The 14,383-nt window shown below is 42.4% G+C and overlaps 1 long non-coding RNA gene across 1 annotated transcript in view; it reads right to left on the bottom strand.

Annotated features, from left to right (window-relative positions):
* Nucleotides 1-14,383, bottom strand: part of LOC307219021 — a 198,083-nt gene that overhangs the window by 126,743 nt on the left and 56,957 nt on the right. The gene's annotated exons all lie outside the window — the stretch shown is intronic.

The raw sequence follows: 14,383 nt of genomic DNA, 5'->3' as shown, positions 1-14,383 counted from the left end.
CAACATTAGTCTTCTGTCTGCTTTATAAAACATTAAAAAACCTTAAAAGGGGTAATAATAGATCTAAAAGCATATCACCACTAATGACAGATACTTATGCTATTACTTGCAGATTTAAGACGAATAAATGGGTGATATTAGTATAACTGCACAAGGGCACTTACTGGGTGCTGTTAGAAAGATGTGATACCATTAAAACAGCCCAAGCCTCAGGAAGGTCTAGAATTTTAGAATAGCTAAGTTTGATCCTACAAAGACAAATATCTTTTTAATAGTGTGAAGCTCTTCTGTTCTGGCAATTGAATTATCTGGCAAAATCTGGTTTTAGAGTGGGAAATGGCACCTTCTCTGCTAATGTGCAAAGCTGTATTCCCAATTCAAGTCAAAATATACCTTGTTTTCCGTCGGCATATGGGTGTGTGTCTGTGTTTAGGAGTGATCCTGCCCTGCCCAGTAAGCAAAACACGAGGACAGGATCTCTCCATTAGATGTGTTTAACTTCAGTTGCCAGGGAAACCTAGTATGAATTTAGCTTGCTTTAGCGCTTATGATCTGTACATCTGCAGTCTTTCAGAAAGGTTGACATCACAGCTATAAAAGCCTATTTTCAATAAATGTTTGAAGGATGAGTCATTATTGGAAAGTGCACGTTGGCTAGGAACAAGCATCTCATGTTCTCCGTTACAGACAGATCCAGCACCTATAAGAGACATCAGTGCCAGCAGTCTTTCAGTGGGTGATATTTATGTATATGGCAAATTCTCTCTCTCTCTTTCTCTTTCTCTCTTTCACCACCCACCCCTTGTAATGTAAAATTCACAACATGCTTAATAATGTCAACATTTTCATTCTTTTGAGCTGTTTATTAAAAAACAGAATTTCTCGATATTCTAATAACACTCGCTTGAAACGTATTTGGTACCCCTTTTTGTTGTTAAAAGGGCAGCATATTTCAAAATTGCCATGGTGCTCAGAATAATACATACAACCACTGGCCGAGTCAGGAGTGGGGTACCAGATGTTTTTGGACTGCAACTCCCATCAGCCAGTATGGCCGATGGTCAAGGATGAGAGCCGTAGTCCGACAACAGCTGGAGGGCCACAGGCTCTTCATAAACTATATGGAGAAGAGAATTTCAGAAGTCTCTTGCTTTCTGTAATTCTGACATAGTAAAATAAAAAAAACTAAAAATCTTCCTTGGTTCTCAGGATCCTAGGGACAACTGACCAACCCATAGTTGTGCATATCATGCCTGCAAGTAATTGCAGCTCTCAGTTCCCCTTTCTGGCTAGTGAGTCTGGCTTTTCTGCGAGTGAGCTGAGACACATTAGTGGTGGTGGCGGCTTAAGGGGAGTGAAGACAGGAGCAGCCTCTGTGGAGGCAAAACCGAGGCAATTTGCAAGGTCTTCTTCAAGGTAGAAGAGTCCCTTGGTCATGCAGAGCTGTGCATCCAGGAAGGAGTATTGGGGAGGATAAAGTAATAAGAAACATTCCATTCAGATTCAAGAAGACCGCATGCCAGTGGTATCAGCAGATAAATGTTTAGGCATGGGGAAGTCTCCACCACTAGTTTCCGCAGTGTTATGCCATCGCTCAAATATATAGTTACCAGAAGCTCAGGCAAGCTTGTGAGCTGTTCAGGGCCACCTGGTTCACCACTGCTGAAGAAAATGTTCAGAGTTTCCCATACTTGGGTCTCCAGCTGTTTTTGGACTACAACTCCCATAAACCCTAGCTAGCAGGACCAGTGATGATGGGAATTGTAGTCCAAAAGCAGCTGGAGACCCAAGTTTGGGAAACACTGGGCTAGATTCACCAGTTGGTCAGATGTGCCAGTGTAGGTACTTTGTATGGCAATGGGTGAAATTAGATGGAGCTAGGCTGAAGATGACTCAACTAAGGACCACTCTGAAGCCATCTGATGTAATGTGCGTATGTCTACATCTTGTGGGGAGGAACCTGATAGCCACATTCACAACTAGGCAACCTTTCAGGGGCCGTATTCCAGTAGTGGGCAGAAGCAAAAGCAAAACTGGGCAAAGTAATGAAAGGACGTTTTAACTTTTTGCAGGAGGTGTCTCTTCATATTTGCAGATGCCTTCTTTATTCTCCAAGCAAAAGAGCATTATCTGAGATCAAGGACACATTGCAGCCAGGGGAAAACACCCAAGGAGGATGCAAAGCCGAACTGGTGCAGGGGTGGTGTGGCCTCAACAGTGTGGGGTGTGACTTGGAGAGGGGGGAGCACTGAAAGCCTGAGGTTCCCTACTCTTGATCTACATTGACAAAACTGTCGGGTCTGAGACACAGTTTTCAGGGCTTTCTGGAGTAGAAGTGACTCACAGCGGTTACCCTGTTTGCTTCTTTTATATTGTCCGCAAGTGGTGTGCAAACACTGAAAACACTGATGGGTGACGAGGGACGCAGGAGGGTAGACGTTTGTTTTGACAAAAGCGGCGGAATGGACAGATTGGAAGCTTGCACCCTGAAAGGAGCAAAGGAGATCAAGGAGAAACGAACATTCACACATCACAAAACCGGCATGGAGAATGCCGGGGACAGTTTTGTGATGTACGAAAGCAATGCACGTGAGATAACCGCAGTATCAGATAGCCTCGGGATGACAAGCCTTGTTCTCTCCTGTTCCTTTCTTCTCTTTTATCTGTTGCTAGGACCTGTTCCCAGCCTCCCAAGTGAACCTTCATTAATTTTGCTGTTGCTCTGATAAGGCCCGAATCCCCCGCTGTTTGGGAAGACATCTTTTATGGCACAAAAAGATCTATAGGAAGATGATATTCATTGTCTTTAATTAAACTGGGAATTTCCGCTTGCTGCGAGTACTCTGGTGATATATATATTTGTGGCATTATTTCCCCTCAACGCTTTCAAATTTACAACAGAGAAATGGATAAATAACTTTTAGTGGGTTGCCATAAACAGTGTGTTTCAAAACAGCGGGATGCTCCCTTTCCCTGCCTCCTTTCAGTGGAATGAAAACAGCAATAATTTTTAACTAGAGTTGGCAGATCTGAATTAAATCCACTAATGATCATTTTCTAAACAAGCATTATTAGTGCACACAAAATGTGAAGCTTTGGTTTCATTAGCTTGTTTACAGAATATTACAAAACTATTGGCAAGGTGAATTATTAATTGAAATGTCTACTGTGTACTTAAGGAGCACAAATCTATTTGCCAACATTACCAAGGGGTGCATTCTAACATGGTTTTTATCTGTCGGGCGTGTTTTAAGTATCTGCTTGTGTGTGTCCCTAATCACAAATGACAACAGTTCCTACAGAGCCAACTCAACGCTAAGCATTTCATAATGCAGAAAACAATCATTATGATCAGGCTGGACTTCTGTAGCCTTAGCATCTTGTCTTTTACCTTTGTTAAGTCTTTTGGCTTGCTGGGGAACATTCAGATTCTATAGATCATGGGTAGGGAGCCTGTGTCCGACTAGATGTTGGATTGCAACTCTCATCAGCCCTGGCTCAGTCATTGTGAGAGAGTGGGACCCACATCATTATATGAAGTTATATTGCTATTCTGATTCTAAAACTGCTCTCTGCCGATGCTTACAAGATATCACAGTACAGATGAGTGTGGCTGCAAACATGGCTCATCACTGAGTTTTAGAAGGGGCTATCTGGTTGTGAGCAAGAGGTCTGGGAAAATACCCCAAAGATAATTAATAGCGGAGATTGCAATAATTCTTGTATATTTGTGTGAATGTGTTCAAAAAAGTAGGATGGGAACATGGATGTTCAAAGAAGAATGGTGAACTTTTCCAAGCAATTGGAGACTGCGCTTGCATCAGTCAACCTTTCCTCCGCCCTCTTCATGCCTCTCCCGGATCTGAGTGACAAAGAGGGGAGGAGAGCTCGTCTCAGCAGGAGGGGAAACACCAGTGATTCTTCACCAGCCTGACTCATCTCTGCCTCTTGGCCTCCCTCCTCCCACCCTCCTGCTCCAGCCCCTGCCTCTGATTTTGAACTTCTCTCTGCCACCGACTCTCCCAGCTCACTAAGCCCTGTTTCCTCTTCAGCTTCTGACACCTACTCCTCCTAGTCTTCTCCCTCTTCTCCCTGACCACTCATCATTGTCCCACCACCACTCCCTGGGCTCTGAGTCTATGTTCCTTGGTGGTGGTTCCCCAGCTGGTTCCTCCCACCATTTCTCTGTGTCCAACCAGTCCATCTCTGTGTCTCTCTGTGTCTGTCTGTCTGTCTGTCTGTCTGTCTGTCTGTCTGTCTCTGTCTCTCTCTCTATCTCACCCACCCACCCAACATCAACCTGTTCTCTCCAGTCCTTCAGTTATCTCTTTTGGAAGTGGCCGATCTAGCTAAATATAATAGGTGTGTATGCTTTCTGCTGCTTAATGTGCTATATATATATATAACATTTACCCACTATATAATTATGCAGAAATTAAAGTTTCTTTAGCCACTGTTCAATAGTATTTTAATTGGGCTGACAAAATTGCTTTTGGCTTGCATTAAAAGACATTAGTATCTTATTTCTAGTAACAAAATAGTAATCAATGCTAAATTCTAAAATGTAACCAAAGAAGGCTGTATTTTTTATTAACTGCAGAAAGATAATGAATCTGCCCTATATAAAGATTTGGAATAAATCTTCTGAGATGCTGGGGATGGTGTTTTAATTAAAGTAATCCTTATTTGCATCTAACAAACACTATTGCTACTTAGAAATCTAAGACCTCAGTGATGCATATTAGTGCATTACCTAAACAAATCTAATAGTGACTTAATACTTGTATTTGAAGTAGCAATCTGTCATAAATTAAGAGCATTTGCATAGTAAATTTACAGGTTGTTATTCCTTGTAGAGTTTTATATAATTAAGGGACACGATAAGCCTTAACATTAATAATTTTTAATGGTGCAAGGGAGCTGGGTTTTGATGTTAAAGTGGTCCTCACTTCAATCAGAACCAATTCTCCAGTCTTTGAGAATAATAATGATTGCAGACTCTGGGTGCTTCCCCGAAAGAACCAGGCAGGAGGAGGAGGAGGAGGAGGGAAAAATGCTTCCCTATAACTTGGTGCTGCCACAATTTTAATTTTTCTCTAAGCATCTTGGCTCCAAAATCTCCATTCTGCTTGGGAAGGGTACACTGACGTGAGGCTTTGTCTCCAATGGGAAGAAAGCAGCAACCATGCTTTCCTGGCTGTCCCTGATTAAAATAGACTACAGGAGTCCCCCATCCCGCATTTCTGTTTGGTGGGTCTAAGACTCCTGGACTGGGCATATGTCCTCCTTCCCACTGGGAAGCAATCAAGTAGTCCAGAAATGCATTCGCACCCATTAATATTTAGAACTTCTACCCAATGGTTGCACTGACAACCTTGGCAAATAGTTTGCAGACTTGCTTCACTTCCCTTGGTGTTTATAAGTGCCAAACACACAGCTCTTTTGGTCCCCAAGCATGGTTGCAAGGTACTTAGAAAAAATATTGAAAGGTCAGTATGCTTTGTGTTCTACGATTTGATACGAATATGTAGTTTTTGTCCCGCAGTTCATCTCTACTTGGTTGTCATGATATTAACCCACAAATTGCAATATTCAGAGTGTTGACTACTTTCTGGGTTGACTGCTTTCTTCTTCCCGTCTGCTAATTTGGGGGAGGATTCTGAATGGAGGTGGAAATTAAAAGTTCGCTTCCCTCCCCTGTGCTTGCTCGCGGGGAGACCTCAGCTACCAAGGTCAACAATTTGCAAACTTTGTGGAATTACGTGACAATTTCCTCTCATGATCCCCAGTTGAGAGAACTCGAAACAAGAGTTGTGAGTCTAATAGTCTGAGTCATAGGGTTAGGTCTTGGGGTCTATAGAGAATTTGTTTGAACTCTTGGCTTAATGCATTGACGGTTTTCCATTAGCAATGAATTACAGTAGTAATTTCATTAATTTCTTCACCTCTATAAGGGTATGTTAGTATGAGTTGCTTAGCCAAGCATCAAAGGAAACATTGCATTTCACCTTTAGCCCTTTGCAGTGTAACCAGGACCAGTTAAGAAGTAAATTAGTGTAACATCCCTTTAAAAAAAATTACTTTAGATAAGCAGTGAACATAATTTTTGTGTGTCTTTAATTTAATAGGGGTTTATAGTTTTATGCAAAAGCATTCACATTACATATGACCCTCTGGGAACTCTCCCCCCGCCACTCCCAGTCTGTATAATTTGGTGTCTAATAATCTGCTGTCTGTTAAATCCAGCACAGTCTTGATTAATGAATTGTGATGAATCAATGCATTCATTTACAGGTTTGGTCTAATACCCTGAAAGCCTATATCAGTGCTTGCCGTTATTCATGCAAATAAACTCTGGGGAGAAAGCACTGTGAGCAAGAGGGCTGAGGGAACATACAGACAGACACATTTGCCTTCCTTGGAGCCAAAGGGCTGAGCTACAACCCAGACACCCTGGCTGAATCTGCAAACGGACGTCAGTCTTTCTTGTAGAATAAGGTCCAAAGTACATGTTACAGAAAAATGCATGTAACAGTAGCCCCAAGGCTCATTTAGATCATTGGAAGCAGAGAATCACCCGGAGGAAGAGATACTTGATCGGCTCTCTGCCTAATGTATATGTATTTAAAGCCCTGTGATACAGAGAGCAGCCTTGGGGAGTGGCCAATTTGGAATGTGAAAATAGTGGGTAGGGAAAGTTCTAAGCTCACCATCACCTCATGGCTTCTCTGCTCCACTGGAAGCAGAGCCGGTTCTACCGTTAGATGATGTGAGGTAATCACCATAGAGAGAAGATGTTGGGGGGCAACAGCAGTATGTCCCTGGCTGTTCCTCCTGTGTGCGCCATGTGGCCTTCCCTTTGCTCTTTCGACTACTTGTCTGCCCACAAGTGCAGTGAACAGTCCTGTCAACAGTATTCAGCTGCCAGTCCAACCAGTTTCTGCACACGGAATGAGGTAACGGGGCCGCCATCTTGTCCTTTGTCTCAGGCAGCAACATGTCTTCGACTGGAAGTGTCACTTGTTTTAAATGGGCCATTGGGCTACCGTTATACAGGCAACTCTGTTTGCATGGGGGTCTCGTTCCGGGTCACTGTGCACATCAGCAGCGCACACATAAGCCCGCCATACCACACACACCCCTCCTGGGGCCCCAAAATAGTGTGTGGGTCGGCGGCCACATGCCAGTTGAACACACACAGAATGTCCACTGCCTGTACACACTTGCATGTGACATGTAGGCCTGAAGTATCAATAGAACTGTAAAGCTGAACTGTGAAGCAAAATATATTCCATCCATCAGCCATGAAGCTGCTCTGTTGTATGTTCTTGTATGTTCAGTGCTCCCCACAATTTTCTGTGGTGTCAAATGTCACTGGAGCTGACCATTGGCACACGGATTACCAGTGGCTTCTACTCATTATGCCTAGGTGCTACTTCCAGGATCAGAGGCATGAATGTTAGTTGCCAGGGAATAACTGTAGGAAAGGGCTATTGCCCTCATGTTATGCTTTTGGGCATAACAGGTTGGTCACTGTGGGAAATGGAATGCTGGACTAGAGAGGCCATTGATCTGATCCAGCCAAGCTGTTCACATGTTTCTTAAGTCAGCACCATTACCTGGTGTGCTGCCACTATGCTTCAAAGAAAGATAGGTACCTTGAGAGGAAGTGCTGATGTGGAGTCAGGTGATCTGGAACAAGCTACTGTGATTTTATGACCTTCCCACACACATGCCCTTGTCTGTCTGAACAACTGAGCCTCAAGTTCAACACTGCCTGCAGTCTTAGATTGCTGTCCAGGGCTTCCTGTCTCTCTGCATCCACCTCACCACACCCTTTATTGCTACCTGGTTCCCATGCCCTTCACTTTGGATTGATTCACACATGCATATACATAAGTTGATCTGGTTTATTTTTTTTAAAAAAACGATGATGCTCTAATGCCTGCATATTGCATGGGAAAATCCGTAGTGATGGGCAAACTGTCTTGTTCATTATTATCATCCTAATTGAGAAATAAGCTTCCAAGGAACCTCAGGGTTTCCCAAGTGCGATTTGCAAATCATCGGAGTACCATGATCTCCATTGTGATTTAGGATGAGTGAAATCCCACTCCAATTGCACTATACAACATCAATTTCCTTTACTTTTGGAGCAAGATTAATTTATGCTTCTGTATCTTCCGTTAGCTTTGATAACATACAGAGCAGATGATCCCAAAAGATATTGAACCCGAGGCAATGTCTTTTTAGATTTGTAATAATTACATGCAAAAGTTATTCAAGAGTGTGGCAATTAATGTTGATGAACTTTTATTAAATTCTGTTGTCGATTTGCAGAGATTAGTGGTGACATTTTTAAAGAAATACTTCCAAACTTGCAGTTCTTTGAAATCCCTTTATGATTTTTCCTGTACTAAATTTTTATCTAGCGGAGAATAACTGGGCTATTGAAAATTTGTTGGATTAAGACTTGACAATAACATTTTCTAAAACTGATGCGAGTCACAGTGTGATGTCATAAACGAGCATACCTATCAAATTCATTCAGATGATGCACTTCTACCATGGAAAATACAAGAAAGAGGGCAATCCTTGTAATGTACAGATCTGCTCAGTCTTTGTCCATGCACAAAAATATGCCTCTTTTTGTCTGTATACTTTGTTCTGTTGGTTTTGTGTCTGCATGCAGCAATGAGCCACTGTGTGGGGGAAGGAAACCTGAACCACGTATTTGGGGAAACTCCTACCAATTCTGTATAAAAAAGGTAAAGGTAAAGGACCCCTGGACGGTTAAGTCCAGTCAAAAGTGACTAAGGAGTTGCGGCACTCATCTCGCTTTCAGGCCAAGGGAGCCGGTGTTTGTCCACAGACAGGTTTCCGGGTTATGTGGCCAGCATGACTAAACCACTTCTGGCACAATGGAACACTGTGATAGAAACCAGAGTACACAGAAACACCATTTACCTTCCTGCCACAGCAGTACCTATTTATCTACTTGCATTGGCGTACTTTCGAACTGCTAGGTTGGCAGGAGTTGGGACAGAGCAACGGGAACTCACTCAGTTGTGGGGATTCAAACTGCTGACCTTCTGATCGGCAAGCCCAAGAGGCTCAGTAGTTTAGACCACAGCGCCACCCACCAATTCTGTATAACTCTGGATGTGTAGGGGTGGGCAAGGAAGATGCAGGTACCCTCATGCCTCTGAGCATGTCAGAGTTGACAGTTCTGGGCATTCGCCAGGGAAAAAGAGAAGTGCTATGTGATAATCTCTCTGTTCTGGGACCCAAAAGTTACCGTATTTTTTGCTGTATAAGACTCACTTTTTCCCTCCTAAAAAGTAAGGGGAAATGTGTGTGTGTCTTATGGAGTGAATGCAGGCTGCGCAGCTATCCCAGAAGCCAGAACAGCAAGAGGGATGGCTGCTTTTGCTGCACAACGATCCCTCTTGCTGTTCTGGCTTCTGGGATTAAGAATATTTTTTTCTTGTTTTCCTCCTCCAAAAACTAGGTGCGCCTTGTGGTCTGGTGCGTCTTATAGAGCGAAAAATACGGTACTTTAGGTAGGCCAATGAGATTTTTGGCATCATTGAAAGACATACAGAAACCAACATGCACACTATGGGTATCCAGAAAAATATAATGAACTACCCATCATTTCTGCTTCTTCTTGTTTTGGGGTTGCCATATTTTGAAGAGCAAAAAAGAGGACATATTTGCCGACTCCTACTTTTAACTATGGATCGCTATGACGACTCTACCCATGAAAAAGAGGATGTGTCCTGGAAAACGAGGACCTATTATAAAAGGCTTGAAAAGGAATCAGGAAGTGCCTTCCCTAGATTGTGGGTGTGTCACTCTAGTCGTCTCCTTGTCTGCCTAGCTAGATTTGCTTCTCTAAATGTCAAATCATTTCTATGACATATTCATTGGCTAAAACCACAGGAAGGTAGAGCAGGCTGGTTGCCGACAAAAGAAATAATGAGAAGAATGCAGGCACTTCTTGCCACACAATTCAGGTTCCACAAGGGCTAGAGATTTACGTAAACAGAAGAAAAGATAGAAAGCTGGGAATCCAGGGAATATGCCTCCCTGTGGATGCCCATCTCTCTCTCTCATACACACAGTGTTACATCACAAACTTCTTTCAACACGCTCCTTAGGTTGGCCTTCAGGCATAGTGGGCTGCCATTCAAGAAACCCAAATCCAAACCTGACTCAGGCATGCAGAGCTAAGTTGTGAGATTCTTTAGATTCTTGCCTTAATCCACAGGTGCATGGCAAGTTTGTTAAATTAACATTAATTATTTTCTATGTGAACCAAACTTCTGTTTTTATGCTAAAATTTCATTCATTTTTGCCTACCTCCCTGCACCACTGCAGCATTCCCCCTGCCTGAAAAGAAATTATGTTTGGGCTCAAATGGGCAAATTTCAGTAATTGATAGACAGATTTGGAGGTTTGGAGTTCCCTGCTGGGACTTTCTCGCTGTTATCAGTGCTGGAGCAAGAAAGTATTCAAATAGTGGAAGGACTGAAGAATAACATGAATGAACGAAGAGATCACAAATAATTGCTTTGCTTCAAATTGTCCGTGATGGATGCTATGATACTAAGTGAGACTTGCAGTTTTGATACTTTAGCCAGTTGAAGAAAAATGATGTTTGAAATTCTGACTATGGAACTTAGCCTTTTTAGTTGTCTGTTTAGCTTACATTCAGCAACTCCATTCCCCTCCACCCTCATTCATCTAATCCCCAGGTAACACAAGCTTTAGATGGTGTTATTAGGAGCACTACAATCCAGCTACTTTTCCTTCCCCCAGTGTTGATGTAGCAGAACTATCCAGACATTTATAACTTCAGATATTGAATCCCATCGAGTTCTCTTTCATATCTCTTTGCTTTCACCCCCTGTGCATTTCTTTTATATTGAATGCATATGAAAATTAGATTGTTTCCCTCCTTCTTCAGCTGTAGCTATATAGGGAAATATTTAATATTCATTTCCCCCCCAAATAACATAGCTTTTGTAACATCGCTATTACTATTTAGCTCCAGCTGAGCACTGGTGATGTCCTAAGCATTCCACACAGAACCAGGGGTGGGGAAAACATTCAATTCATTTTACATTTAAAGGCGAACCTACATAATTCACAATTTCCGAAACAATGTGTGAACCGAAATACATTCATCCTTTGAAATCCACATTTTCTCTGAGATTTGCAATGCACAATCGATATGTGCAGAAATGGATATACTAGGGTAAAATTTGCATAAAATCCATATATTTATGAAAGCAACGTACAAAAATTTGTTGCATTAGGCAAAATTGCTTTGTTAAAATATGTACATCAGAGAAATGTGTATATACAGAGAAATGTGGATGAGTTTTCACAAATACTTTTTTAAAAATCTGAGAAGTTGTGGAAATGTGGAGAACTGAATTTAAGACTGGAAAAATTAGAAACTGAGAGAAACCGAAATAGACACCCATCTCTACACAGAACATACATGTAATGTGGCAGTGCTTCTCAGACAACTCACAGCTTGTATTTGGCAGAGAAGACTGAGGTAGTTCCAGGACAGGACAAATACATTTTGCAGCCTGAAGTGAAGGACAAACAAGATGGCTGCCCCCCGTTCCATGTACAGAAACCAACTGGACTGTAAACTAATTCTTCAGTGCTTGCACTCACACCTCTGTCATCCAACAGAGGGCTCTGGAGGATGCAGCCCAGAATTTGCCGCCTGAGACAGTCACCACATTATGCTTAATGGTAGGGCCGGGCTGGAGTAGTTCTTACTGAGGTGTTAAACCTTTGCAGGCTTTGTCACTTCAGTCTTAAGCTGAGGGATTACTTGACTGAATGGATTGGTTCCTATTCTTTAGTTCCATGCCAAAGTGTTTATTGGGGGTGGGAATAAAGGTATAAGTGTTCTTGTCAAAGAGCGGTAGACTTTTATCTTCACCAGTGGCACCATATTTCCTTTTCCTCCATTGGGAAGAGTCCAGAGAGGACCCAAAACCAAGGAGAATGCAGACAGAAATTCAAAGACTTGCATCTACCAGAGGCCATTAAACAAGGTTTACGGTTACTACTTTATCGTCTACAGTGGTACCTCGGGTTACAAACACCTCAGGTTACAAACACTTCGGGTTACAGACTCCGCTAACCCGGAAGTAGTTCCTCAGGTTAAGAACTTTACCTCAGGATGAGAACAGAAATTGTGCAGCGGCGGCAGCAGCAGTGGGAGGCCCCATTAGCTAAAGTGGTACCTCAGGTTAAGAACGGTTTCAGGTTAAGAACGGACCTCCGGAACAAACTAAGTTCGTAACCAGAGATACCACTGTATATCTGTCTGTCTGTCTGTCTGTCTGTCTGTCTGTCTGTCTGTCTGTCTGTCTGTCTTTCTGTTTATCATTTATTTTTAAAAGACCTTTGACTAAAAGCAATAGGTGCAACTTCACTCATGTACAAAAATAAGCACATTTCATAACTCTGGATAGAGACATTATTTTGTTGCCACCCACCAGCCCTTACGTTGAAAAACCAAGTGGACTTGTGAAGACAAGAAGCAGTAACTGCCAAAGAAGTCAATTCCCCCTCACCCCCCCTAAAATGGACTCTAGGCTTGCCATATTTTGAAGAGCAAAAAAGAGGACACATTTGCTGACTACTGCTTTTAACTATGGATCGCTATGACGACTCTCATTTTACATACCGATGCAAAAGAGGACGTGTCCTGGGAAAAGAGGACACATGGCATCTCCAATTAGCCTTCCAAAAAGTTATAACACTGTTTTTGCCAGTAGAGCATCTATAGTTACTACGGTGTCTTCATGAACAATATGGAATTGCAGTCAGTTAACCCGAACTGGCGAGGATTTTTTCCCCTCCATCTATGGGACCTTTAAAAATAAATAAATGGCTGCAATGTAAGTAGCGAAGGAGATAGGGTAACTTCTGCTGCCACAACTCTCATAGCATTTGAACGCTGCTGTGACCTGCCGTTCAGGGGTGTGAGAGGCTCAAACAAACTTCCCCCCTCCACACAAGGGTTGTTTTGTGTCTTCCGTTTGTGGGAATGTAAGGCAGAACTCATCATAATAATAGGTGTGCAGCAAAGGTTCATAATAGGCTCATGCTTGTGCTGTTCCTTGCTTTGACTTAAGCCACGCTGAACATTATTCCGAAGTGCTTCCCTCCCTCCCTGCCCCCCCACCTCCACCCCCTGGTATTATTCAGTGGGTAATTATTAGACTTCATGCATAAAATGAATGTGACAGTCCAGACAGATGTATATTGTTGGCTGTGTCTCTCTCCTACTCCCCCCTCGGAGTGACAGCGGCTGAAATTTGCAATGATTACCATGACAAAGGCCAGCGTTTTCAATGTCCTGGAGGTCGCATTCTGACTGTGACATGCCAGCAGCAGCGGTTCATGCAGGCCACAGCGAGTGCACAAGCAGAATTTGCCTTTTTAATGCAGTCTCTCTAGGGTACTTGGTTTCACAATTGCCATTGGTTTTTGCAAGCTGCTAGGTCCTGTGGGGTGGGTTTGTATTGAAAAGGACCAGACCAGCAGTACTCCTGGCTTCCACTAGGGGCTGCTGTTGAACTTCCGAAGCAAGCACCTTTAAAAATAATAATAATATATATTTAAAAAAAATTAGAAGAACAAACTGACAGATCATTCTGGTGTCGATCAAGCCTTTCTGATGCAATACATGAAATCTTTTGGATGTACCAGTAATAAATACTTCCTTCAGAAATCTTCATACCCTGTATAGCTGTATGTCATACCCCAAGGAAAAGGAATACTAAGATATTACCGGCAGTGTCTAATTTTTGCTTGAAAACTATGGCGGGCAGGGAAGTGTGTCAGGGTTATTTCCCCATGAATAAAGTTTATCTTTCCCAAACAAATGAATGCAGGCTTTTAATTAATTTCAAAGTGCCTCCCATGACGTCTTTTTAAAAAGTCTAAGGCACTAATACCGTGACTTAAACTTGCATGATAAAGCCGACAAGCTGTTTTTAAAGGCTTAGCCCATGTTCGGTCTTATCTATAATCTGCACCTTATTGTGTTTACAGGAGAAAAATAACGCCAGTCCTTATTCTTTCCCCCTTTTTTATTTATTTCTTAAAAAGCCTCCCTCAATATGATTTAATCTTGGGTATATATTAAAGATTGCTACCTGGCTTGTGAAGGTGTTTTTTTTGTGTGTGACTTTATTGCTGCTTACTTATAAAAGGCATGCAATGGGTTTGACTTTGGTGTGTGTGTGTGTGTGTGTGCGTTTTAAAGTTTGGGCTTTCAAAACGCCACTGTGAAATTAATTATAATGACACTACTGAAGACAGCTTGCACTTTGTAACT

This window comes from Podarcis cretensis (genome assembly GCF_951804945.1).
Source record: "Podarcis cretensis genome assembly, chromosome: 6".
In the NCBI taxonomy this organism is placed as follows: Eukaryota; Metazoa; Chordata; class Lepidosauria; order Squamata; family Lacertidae; genus Podarcis; species Podarcis cretensis.
The sequence above is the reverse complement of the archived record's forward strand: the minus strand, read 5'-3'. Positions and strand labels throughout refer to the sequence as shown.